Raw genomic sequence first — 10,205 nt, forward strand, 5'->3', positions numbered from 1 at the left:
AAAAAAAAAAAAAAAAAAAAAAAAAAAAAAAAAAAAAAAAAAAAAAAAAAAAAAACGCATCATAGTAAAACCAATACTATCTCAGCTTCGCATCGAAGCTAAAATCTAATTGAAAATTTGAAATAAGTGCAAAATATTGATTTAGAAAAGTATATTATTTATACTAATCAAAATTTTTTGTAGACTTCTCTGGTTGTTGTATTAAGATCTTAAATTTTGATAGGAGGATGCTATATAAGTAAAAAAATATTCAAATACTTTATAATTTTTCCGTAAAAATTAAACTGTTAAATATTGATTTCACAAAAATTTTTTAGAATATATATTTATTCATGTATTATAATTATTAATCATAAAACTAATAGTCGGGATATAATTAACAAAATAGATTGATGTTGTTGTTAGGTAGTAAGTGGCGGTTTCTGACACCTCGTCGTCTCCTCTCTAATGACAGTTGTCAGTGGCCTGTTCGGACGTGTCGCACATTGTCCGGTCACCGCTTCTTCCGCGTCGGTCATTCTTTTAATGTTTTGTTGCCTCGTCATTATACTCAATGTATTCTCTACACTTGCGTTTCGCACCTTTAATTATTGCCATTCTTCCGATTATTAAACCACTACATTTACAATTTGTTTTTATTCCTTGTTCAGTTATTAAACGTTACTGATGTGCATTTGTATAATTCATCGTTGTTGATGTTTATAAACTACCGTGGAGTTATATTGATAGCCTATTAATAGCTAAAATATCATATATATTACCATTAAACGAGAAATTAACATGCTCACATTTTATTTTTTTGTGAATTTACTAAAATTGATAAATTGTATAAAAATAAAACAGTAAAGTTTGATTTCGAAAAATAGTTAATAAATGATTTGAAAATGCTTTAAATTTAACTTAATGACAAAATATCAAAAGGTATGAGTAGTATCAATTGAGCATTTACAAATTTTTTAATATTCAGTAAAACAATTTATCACGATAAAAAATGAAACGAATTACTTATAAAAACCTTTATCATTGTAGTACGTATAATTTTTTTGTAAAAACTTATCCATGTTCCCAAAATATTATAATAGTATTCAATATTTAACTGATAGATTAACTGACAGAGATAGTAAGCAATGTCATTAGCGTTAATATGTAATCAGGTCAATTATTATTCTAGGGAAACATTTAAATGTTTTTCTAAAAGTGAAATATTTTAAAGAATCACAAAAATTTATGAATATTTCAATGATTTTTTAAAAACAAATAAACTTATGCATTGAAAATTATGAAAATATTGTTACACCATCAATACTATATTATGCATATTATTATGATTGGTAAAGCGGCAACATAAATTATACCCAAATTGACAATTTAGTAATCAAATAACACATATATATTTTCTATTTGATATTAAATTCAATTGAAACGTGCTCCTAAAAAGACAATCCGTTAATCTATATGAGTTATATGTTCACTTGGTGCTGTAAACAAAATTAGCGAAATCTGTACACTGTTGAAAAATTATTTATGTACCATACGCTTCTGTCAAAACATAAGATTACTAACTGGAATTGCACTAAATCACTAGATTATCTATAAATAACGCCTACCACATTTTATTGGATCAATAAAACCAAAAATAATGCCAAAATAAGTTTGATACAATACAACTTCAGGGAGTAAAATAAATAGATCAAATTAAGAAAATTAAAAAATGAATAAAAAGCTTTTTCTTAGATTCATTCAAAAATTCTATAATTACATAATTATTAATATATTTAAAAATCAATCGGTATTTTTACCAACCTACTGAAATGCATTATTTAACTTCTTAATAATAAAATTAAGATAAATGCTAAAGTAGGGTAAGTTGAACTATTAAAATTTCTTGAAGACTTAAAAACTTAACATCACTTATAATTATATTAGTCATATATTAATTTTCTTTACCAAATATTATAATTCAATGGTGTAAACATATTGCATAAAATCCTCAACAAATAATTGTATAGGCTTCAAATAATTGCACTAATGTTATACTTCCTAAAAAATTCAAAAGCATCATTTCTTAAAATTTATAAACATCACAAAAGTCTAATTAAACCGTTAAATCTCCAAAAAATAAAAATGTATAATTAATATTTTACATATAAAATTCATTACCTACCAATATCCATAGAATTTATGATGTAAGTTTTATTCAAACTTAACAATGGTCATTGTTTCCTAATACAGTTTTTTATTTCTCATATAAATCATTGAATTTATATAAAAAATAATTAATCATTACAATAACGTACAATAAATTACAATAGAATATTAATAGTCTATAGTAATTTACTGTACGTTATTAGACAATTGTCTAATGAATTATAATATTTAAAATAATAATATTCACTAGTATAAAACAAAAACCTTGTTAATTTTTAGTCCGCTAGCGCTCTAAGGACGGTACGCAAAAATATTTTCATAGATCAATCACAGTAAATGCGGATTAATAATAATGGAATGTTTTAGGAATAAACGTGGTGTCTGTATCATTAATCAACTAGGGATGATGTCCCCTGCACTAAGGAACGTCAGTTGGTTCCAAGAAACATTTTATGACCCTATTACAAAATATAAATACATCCACATAATGGCAAAAGTAATTTCTTTTTGGTGATATTTTTGAAAATTCTTTCGAGTCGAAGAAAATTGAATGCTCATACATACGCTGTAATAGATTTTTACTAAGCGTTTTAAAATATATTATTTTGAAAACAAATGAATTTTTAATTTATTTTACTGCCGTATTATGCATTTAACACTTTTAAAGGGAATTACATAAATGAATAATCATACAAACAGTATTGTAAAAATGTTAATTGCCATAACCTCGATCAATTAATAATTTCCGGTGAATTTCGAGGATCTTTAGAATCTTATCAAGTTGTCAACTACATTCTGTTATCCTTATCTAGTTCTAATATTAAGTCATCGGAGACTTCCAGTAATAATTTCGCTAGGACTCTCATAGTACCTTTTGTAATTATATCACCGGAGTTATGATGTATAGAAGTTTCAGTTTTCATGAATATTTCAAAAAACAGTATAAAGTAAACATATGGTTTGAAAATAATCATTTTTTTAAATAATTTTATAAAAATAATGCATACGCATTTTTTCAAATTCATTTTAGATCCATTAAAAAATTTTACGTAATGTAGCTCCAAAGTATATTTAGAAAATAGTAAATTAATTATAAAAGTGGAATACAATTTAGGGTAAAACTAATAATTCCTAAAATTAAATACTACTAAATAAATATTGCTAATGAGGAATAAATTCAATAAAATAACAATTTATTCATATGTCATTAATATAATTCTATAATAATTTAACGTTGCGTTTTTCACGAAGAAAATTACAGTTAAGTAATAAAAGTGTTGATAATGTTACAATATTTGATCAAAAATGAATATGAATTGTTCAATAAACGTTTGATTATGACCTGTCGCCATACAGTTCTTTGATAAACTAGAGGCCATTTCGAATTTCTTAAACAATGTCCTATAATAATTTAGCAAATATAGAGATATATAAAAGCTTTTTTTCTTTTTGAAATCATTTATTCGAAAAAAAAAATAAACTCCACAATATAAAATAATGAAATACATTTAAAAAATATTAATAAAACTAGCATAAATTAAAATAAGATCTATAAAAAGTTTTAGTATCATCGAAAGTATGATTATTGTTTCGTAATTAACAAATTATGGTTGATCATTAAAAATAAATTTTTAATTGTTATGTATAATACATTTTATATAAAATCATTATTTGCGACGTCTCCTATAGAAAATCAAAAAACTGTAAAGTAATAATTTTGTTAAAACGTATAAAAGTTTAGCCACAATGATTAATGAGCTCTATTAAGTAGTTTTATTCTATAATTTCTGTGAAATAATAATAAATGTACGCCAGCGACCCGTCGCAACTGACCATTTTGACAATAATATTGATTAATTAATAGTGACGTTTCTATTCGAACATAGAATAGTAAATATTTTATAATATTATCAATGATTTTCAGTAGAGATATTTTCAACAAAGTATTTATTGAACCGTCACCTCTTTTATAAATAAAAAAAACTATTGTCTTATTAACACATTTTGTATAGCTTCAGTATTTCATAGGTTCACAAAATTAATGTAGAAGAAATATTTTCCTCGCAAATATTAGAATAATTTTGCAAAAACCGTTAATTTTAGCATTTGCGAATTGTTTATACCCATTCGGGCCTCTAAAATGCTATATAAACTAGGGAACAGGTTGAAATGAGGGGAAATAGCAAGTTTCTGGACGTTAAATCATTTGTATAGGCATCATAACAAACCATACAAATTTGGTTTAATTTATATGTAAGCCCAACCACAAGGGATTAATAGCAAAGCAGTTTCAAATTCAATAAATTTACCGATTTCTGTTGGCAATCGTGATAAATATTAACATTTAGATTTATATTGATTGAATAGTTTTATTTTTTGCAAACAATTTAATTACTTTTATTGCCTATTATTTATCGTTTCATAATTTTTAATAAACGAATAAACCAAATTATGCATAATTAAAACTGTCTCTTTTGTGAATATTAACTCTAGAAATACTAAAATTATAAACAACTTCTACCTTATGAAATTTAAACAAACTACTGCAATATGATAAACTATACACACAATTAAATAAAACGCCAATCACAATTACTAGTTATAATTAAATTAAAACACATTTTTTAACAAAACATAATATTGTTATAATGAAATTTTAATGGAAATCAATTAAATCTACCGCCTTAGGATCTATATAAATTTTAATACGGCCCTGTTGGGAAACGATTTCTTTGATTTTAAAATGATATTTATAAAATAATATATTTTACTTATCTCTCATAACAAATAAAATTAATTTTTTTTTTTACAAATTATAAAGTTAAAACAGTTAAAAATAAAATAAAATTTTATATAATTTTTTTCAAATAAAATTAAAAAAACCTCAGTTACGTTATTATTATATGTATTAAATGAAACTGTAACTTAAGTTTATTGTTACAATTTTTATAAAATAAATAAATAAGTATAGAAATTTAATTAATTGTAAACAAAAAGGTTCTTTTTTACATTTTATAATAAATACACTATACTTCTATAAATGTAATAATTAATTTCATATAGACATTTTCGTGTACAACGTAAGTATGTAAGGATACAATACTACTTCGATAATTTCAAAATAGAAAATGAAATAGTATTACCTAATGAGTCACTATTAAGTATTAAAAATAGCTTACATTGTGTCCGAAGTATAACAAAATGTCGACTGAAATTTATTATTTATATATAAAAAATATAATAATGATAATAAATTTCATTATAGAAATGTTATAACGGTTGATAAAATATGTGGCTAGTTAATTTTCTTTTTTAATAATTTAATTTTGACAGTGATACTACGATTTAGAGTGCAAATTAACTCTATTGTCACAATTAGACTAGTTCTAATGAATATTCATCTGAACTTTATACTCGGCGTATTATCAATAGTTAATTTGTAAAATTCCAACTTATATTAAAAAATAAATAATTTCACACCTGTAAGTATATTAATTAAGAGTTCAACGTAGAAGTTTCTAAGGAGAATATTCAAAGCTATAAATTACAATGAATGCTTATAAGTCTATTGTTTTGTTTTTATTGTATAAGTAGTGTTGTGAAATATCTATCCAAACATTTGATAGTTGTCCACTATTCGAATAGTAAAAATATTCGATAGTTAAAAAAAATATATTCGAATAGTTTTTAAAACTATTCGATAGTTTATGCTAAAAATAAACTATTCGGTTGTATGAAAACAATTCGAATAGTTTAAAATAATTGAAAATGGCCATCACTAATTTTTACTATAATTAATTGTATAATAATTTATTTTAAGTATTCGTTAATTATCTTCTTATTAAAAATCTAAATAAAAATTTTAGGTAGAAGTAATCGAATATTTTTTAAAACCATTCGGTAGCCCATTTGAATAGTTTTTAAAACTACTCGATAGTTTAAAATATTCTAAAATGCCCATCACTAGTATAAATGTATAGAATTCATTCAAATATGAATAGATGTTATAATAACAAGATTAATAGTTACTTTAAAGTATATAAAATTTTAGAGCAAATTGACAACACCGAATTTATACTTCTGAAGTAAAAACGAAAGTAGATGTTTTGTAGATAGTTTTAATATGTTTTCTTCCAAACATTAATTATATATAATTATGATATAATTTTCAAAGACTTAATTCTTTGAAAAACATTAAAAAGATTAACTGTTTTGAAAATGTTTATAATTTACATTAAAACAACATGTTGTTCAATTCATGACATCCAATAGAACATTATAAAACAATTGTAATAAACCATAAATTAGAAAATTCCAAGTAACCGTATAGAAAATGTTAATAATGAAACATTCACGAAAAAATATAACACTCTACACTACCTATAACTGTTTTAAGTACCCCAGTGAATCGATAAAAATCCATAAAACATTTAGTAGTTGTGATGTTGTTTTGTTTTGTCAAATTAAATCGAAAAAATTCACATACTTATGAAATGGTAACGACAACACTTTCAGTGGTAATACTTTTTCATGCTCAATATCATGCATGTTAAAAGTGGAATTGAAATATGCACTCCCATGAATTATTGAACTTAAAAATACCTGATTTTATTCTCTTAAAAATAAATGGTTTGATGATTTAATAAAAAAACAATGTAATTAATAATTTTTAGGGGCTATTTGTAGCCAGTTATAAATCTGTAGGACACATATACTTAATTACTAAAGTCATTGTATTACTAAAAAAATTTTAATTTAAAATATCTATAGATATTTGGTAATGGTAGGTATAATAAACTCGTTACTAAATTTCTTGATATCTTTTTTAAAACAATGTAATCACATTACATTTACATTCAATGCAAATGCATGCATCTGCTTTAGATTTTTTTAATATTGCAAATCAAATATTTATTCAATACTTTTAGAATTTTGCCATATTACTTGGGTATATCTATATATAAAATATAAATTTTATAAAAGACACAGAATACAGTTACGAATGAACTTAACATGACTTTCTGCACTGATTACACATTTGATTTTAACTTTAAAATTTACTAAATATTATTCTCCCGTGTACTATGGTTTCTTGCACATAAATGAATACTATTAATTTTATTGTAAAGAAGTAATAAAATAAATTTACCAAAAATTAGACATGCCTCCTTTTTAAACTGGGCAAACTAATGTACTGTCATCTCTGCCTACTAAGACAAGGTTGAATATAAAATATTGTTAATTGTAAATAAATTAAACTACATATTAATCAAAAGTTTAAATGATATTATTACATCCAAAAAATTATAATTTAAAATAAACTAGCTTTATTATGTAGAAATGTCAAGGAACGAATATAAGATTCAAAATAAAAAAACACTCCAGTCTAATACTTTTTTACATTATTTAGAAGACTCCCATTTACCCTGAACACAATAGGTCAGGCCGGATATCCGGTCATTATCATTTGTGTAAACTCTTCCAATTGATCAGCAGCTCTTAAAGAGATTCAACCGAAAGTCTAACAGTAGTTAAAAATTTTGTGACCATTCTTCAGTGGCGTAGACAAGATTTCATAAATGAAAGGCATAGTTCAAAAATTTTAAGAAAGTTCATATTATGAATTTTTTTATTTAGTCATCATTTTTTTTAAAGATAAATATTGCTATCCGTTGTAAGGTCCATGACTCCTATAAACCTCCTGTCTACGCAACCAATTTATACGAATTGTACTAGACTTGGCATTTTAAAAGTCTATAAGCAAAATACGACTGAATAAACTAAATATTTAAGTTAATATTAAAAAAATTATTTTTATTAGCGATCACAGAATGTTTGACATACATATCTAAAAACGTCGCTCAACTCAGTAACTTAAACTTATTAATAGGTTATTTATATTTGAGTCAGTATTTCATTTGTTTACTTGTTTCTTACAGTTTCATTATCTAGAAATTCAGTCCTTACTTTATACGCGAAGTTTATACAATAATAACACAGCGAGACTCTTACACATATATCATCGTGATATTGATTTTTTTCATTGAAAATATTCTATTTATACAACTTTGAAAAACTCATTATAAAATTTGTTCTAAGTACCACCAGCTTTTTGGTTGTCTCCGTTTGTTGAAACTCTATAAGCACTATTTACTCAGTTAACTATATTCAGATGAAGTATTAAACCAATAGATGGAAAATATGAATTAAAAACAATGCATAGTGGGTTTAAGAGTTAAAAATACATCTAGTGATGTTTTCTAAAAGTTCTGTATAATTATTATACATAGATGTGGCGTTTTTTTTTTTAATTTTATTTATTCGAAAATTTAATTATCAGTTATTAGTTACAAATATCGAATTAACGGTAATCACAAAATTAAAAAAGTGTTAAAGACCCATTACTAATTTATACATAATTGAAACAAAAAGTTTATATGTATTGACTATTATTATTTTAATAAAAATAATAATAATATATAATAATAATTTTTTAATAAAAGTATATCAATTTTATTATTTATTTATCTACTTTCTTTAGTTATAACTTTTTCAATTATTTTAAATAAAAGTACATTTTTTTTTTAATAGTGAAAGTAATAAAAATTGTTCTCAAATTTTTTTGTGATACTAAAAATATTTTTCATATATTGAATTCATAAATTGAAGGTTTCCACAATTTAAAATCCTGGAACTGATAGAAAATAGAAATTTTAATCATTTATTATTCATTTTTTAACAAATTACTCTCAAATAATTAATAAACTCATACTATAATCTTAATTAGACTATTATAACAAAAACCACAGACTACATAACTGATTTTATTAAGAGAAGACAAACATAAAAAATCTTTACTTTTTTTGTTAATTTTTATCTAATAACATTAGATTTGTTTAATAGGTGGGGTGATTGATGATTTTTGTTTAAAAATGTTTTTTTAATTATGACTGTTATTCCATTTGAAGATATAAGTATAATTTTCCAGAAAGAATCAATAACACACCATTGAATGCATTGAGAAGACAATCACTAAAATGTGTATGTAATGAAAACAACAATGTGACATTAAAGAGGACAATATTGTTTTGCTAATTAACTGACCGTGTTATCTAAAATACATCTATCTTTTCCTTTATTAGATTTACATGTTAAATTAAAATGTGTCCTAACTATTCTACGGAACTCATTAAATGGACCATTTTGTTAACAACGTTTTTCCTATTCTCTCTTACGCTTTAACAAACTTCAATATTTACATTTGCATTACAAAAGAAAAACGAGTTAAACGATTATTTTTTAATTATTTATTTAATTTACATAAGTAAATTAGAAATTAAATAACCTTTTACTATACTATTTAAAAAAGATAAGGACCAAGAGTAGGCGATAGATAAATCGTCCTTTATATAACCGCCATTGACTACAATCATTAATATTAGGCAGTTAGCATCCAAGTTTTAAGTTGATTTATTCTTATAAATGTTTTATATTGTATAAATGCTAATTCTACAGAACAGGTTTTATTAACGTTGCACTAAAAACAATCAGAATCATCAAAATATAGAGAATAACCTTTATTGCTGGGTTATTTTGACTTTAAATCAAATTAATGACAAAATTGAACAATGGAAAACTAATTTGACAAGGCCGTATAGAAAGAAAAATGTTGTGATAGTCATATCACAAAAAACTCAATTAATTGAATAGATGACTGATAATTGTACCTATCATTATTTATAAATGGCTGTCATTACACTAACATAATATCACGATAAAATTGACCATATCTGTTTATAATACTTAAGCAAACTAATAATTAACTATGAAATTATTAAATATAGTTTATGTTTTTTATTTGCAAAATAATTTTTGGGAGGTATTTAGTGATCGCATATTTATTATACAAACTCAATTGACGATTTCTTAAGCAATAACAAGTCACATGATGCTATTATAATAAGATATCTGAATAGTATTAGCTTCGATGCGAAGCTGAGAAGGTATTAATTTTACTATGATGTGTTTTTTTATTTTTTTATTTTTTTTTTTGTGTC

The sequence above is a fragment of the Daktulosphaira vitifoliae genome, unplaced genomic scaffold, assembly GCF_025091365.1.
Source record: "Daktulosphaira vitifoliae isolate Bord-2020 unplaced genomic scaffold, ASM2509136v1 Scaffold_4, whole genome shotgun sequence".
Taxonomy (NCBI): Eukaryota; Metazoa; Arthropoda; class Insecta; order Hemiptera; family Phylloxeridae; genus Daktulosphaira; species Daktulosphaira vitifoliae.